Raw genomic sequence first — 2,771 nt, 5'->3', positions numbered from 1 at the left:
AGATCAAGAAAAGTTGAGAGTCAGGTCCAGAGCTATCCGTAAGTGTAAAAGGGCTTCAAGAAGCTTTATATGCTCGATCTGGACAGGTCTCCAGTGGTGAGGAAAGCACCCTGACTAGGGAAGAAAGGAACTCTGTGCATGAGATCAGGGTATTCGGGTTTATACACCTGAAAGTCTTTAATATCCATATCACGTAAGTCTCTGAGGAAGCAGAAGTGGCCTACTCCTCCTTGGTAAGCTAGCGCTCTTCCTAGCTTTAAGATGATAGAGGAGTTTGTGGTGACAAGGCAGCATTAATCTTTCAAGATCTGTTTCCATCTCTTCTCCTGGCGACGGACCAGTAATTTGGTCTATCCTCCTTGAAATCCTATCTCAAATTTATGAGAGTATATGGATGTTAAGATAAATGAGAATCGGGCTAAGGACCATGTACTGAGCCAGGCAGCACTGTTATTGTAGATCTTATTTATCAAGTGAGGAGTAACCAACCTGATGCTTCTTGAAATCTTTTGTCATGAGCTTATTTTAAGCCTCAGTCCTTCAGCTGATATTTGATCAATTGGGCATTGCAATGCTTCAATCCAGAAATGATTGAGAAAATAATTTTTAAGCAATTTTGTGTGATTTCTTTGATAATTTGATTAAAGTTAGGAATTCTTTTCATCACAAATTTCAAATGCACACATGCACCTGAAATATGTGTCATTTTGAGGTTACAAATGAACATCAAGTAAAAAATACTGATTTAGGGCAACTTAGGTTTAAACATACTTAATATCTCAAAGTAATATTTGATCTTTTTTAAAGGTTATTCGTAGAAAATCAGAGATGCACTGGAATAGATATGTTGGGGCTCATGCTGATATTCTCTTATTTGGAGGAAGTGTTTCAGCTGTGCATTTTGTTCCTGAGATATTAAAAAGGTGATAATGTCACTGTACTACTACCAGAAAAGATGATTTATTTAATTGGACAATAAGATAATGTGATTAGTATAATTTTCCAGAAAGGCAAGAGTGGTCCATTTAAGGTTCATTTCCCACACCATCCTTTTACATTTGAATGAGGGTTAATAAAGAAGAGAATAAAAATGAAATATGAGGATTTTTAGCAGTCTGTTAAAAAGAAAAGCATTTGTCATACTGAATTACCAGTTTCTTGATTTTACTATTTTAAGACCCCCAAAGCATTCTAGTTCACTAACCTGTGCCTTGACAATATACTCACTGCAGTAAATTTTTCATTGTAGAGACGTTTTATAAAGAACTTGACCCGTATCATTATATGATGTCTTTTCTTAATAATTTAACAAACACTGACTTCCTGGTGTGAAATGAGCCAATTAAAGTCATTTTAAAAATGCATAAGTATCTCTGGGTTGCTTTCAATTTTAAATAAGAGCAGTATATAATATCCTGCAGCTTAGTTTTTCTGTTTGAAAATGTAGCTAATCTGACCACAGTTATTGTTCTCTATCACATATCCCAATTGAATTAACATTTCAGGTCTTCTATGATCTTGTTTTCTACGTTGGTTTACTAAAGAGATAAGTCCTTCTGAACAATTCCATCTTCCAGTCAACTTGAAAAGCTCTGATCATATATACTCATGGTTTTTATTCTTTGTTCCTTTCTATTATATTTATCAAGGGAAATATAAACAACATTAGAGCAAATATTCATTTTTAACTTAGTGGGCATAATGTGAAAGAAGATTCCAGCTTCAGTTGATCTCAGAGATTGACCTTGAACTTGGGAATAAAAGTATCCTAAAAAACTGGAAAAAAAAAATCATCTGAAAGGAAGAGTCAGTTGATAAGTGTGGCCTAGTACTCAAACTCTGCTCCTAGAAGGGACATTAGGATTTTTACTAGGGATGCTTGCTTTGGCAGTGCATATGCTAACGTTGGAATGATACAGAGAAGGTTAGCCTGGCCACTGTGCAAAGATGATATGCAAATTTGTGACAGGTTCCACATTAAGTTTTTGTTTTTGTTTTGGTTTTGGTTTTTTTTTTTTTTTTTTTTTTTTTTTTTTTTTTATGAGTGCAATGAAAATAGGAAGGCCAGCTACCTTTGAGACCCTGCCTAAATCCTGGGAACCGTAAATGCTTATGTGTTAAATCTCAAAAGCCCAGGTATCTAATTGTATCATTGCTTCTACTGAAAATAGTAGAGAGAGAGAATGATGAATGGCAGCATACCTAATTCTATGCAGGTTTTTTTTTGGTTCTGCTTCCTTCCTGGAGCTAAATGGGGGTGCGGTGGGGGGGGGGGGGGGGGGGGGAAAGGGGCTCAGTCACATGGTCTAGCCAAGGAGGTAAGTTTAACATAGCTTTTGGATTGAAGTGAAAACTTCAGAATCAAGGTGAGACCCTGTTGTCTTTCTTTATGTCAGCTTCTGCAATGCTTGAAAAAAGCAAGTACAGTATTTTCTTAAAACTGGAAGGCCCTGTGATTCATTTCCAAAGACATTGGAAAGAGCAATTCAGCAGAACCCCTCAGCCTGGCAAATAGTCCCTGATGAGCAGGCAGTAGGGGCAAGCTTTGTCCTTATATGCATGCTTCCTGTTACTGTGTAAATCGGGTCACCTAGTAACATCTAACGCTGATTTACCTCTTGTTTAACTTCCAGTGAATCCGTGTCTGTGTCTTGAGAAGCAGCTAGGATTTATTTGTAAATATAGGAAATGTAGTTTTACTCTGTTGGCTAAAGGAAGTTCTATGCTACTTCTTGATAGGAATTAAAACACTGATAGGAAAAGACAGAATT

The 2,771-nt window shown here is 36.6% G+C and overlaps 1 non-coding gene across 1 annotated transcript; it reads left to right on the top strand.

The window, feature by feature from the left end:
- Positions 1-1,877: 1,877 nt before the first annotated feature.
- LOC115500176 lies at positions 1,878-1,982 on the top strand. The gene has a single exon (XR_003964425.1). It is a non-coding gene; the product is annotated as a U6 spliceosomal RNA (small nuclear RNA).
- Positions 1,983-2,771: the final 789 nt, after the last annotated feature.

Source organism: Lynx canadensis, chromosome D4, assembly GCF_007474595.2.
Source record: "Lynx canadensis isolate LIC74 chromosome D4, mLynCan4.pri.v2, whole genome shotgun sequence".
Lineage (NCBI taxonomy): Eukaryota > Metazoa > Chordata > Mammalia > Carnivora > Felidae > Lynx > Lynx canadensis.
This window is presented reverse-complemented; position numbering and strand designations above follow the sequence as displayed.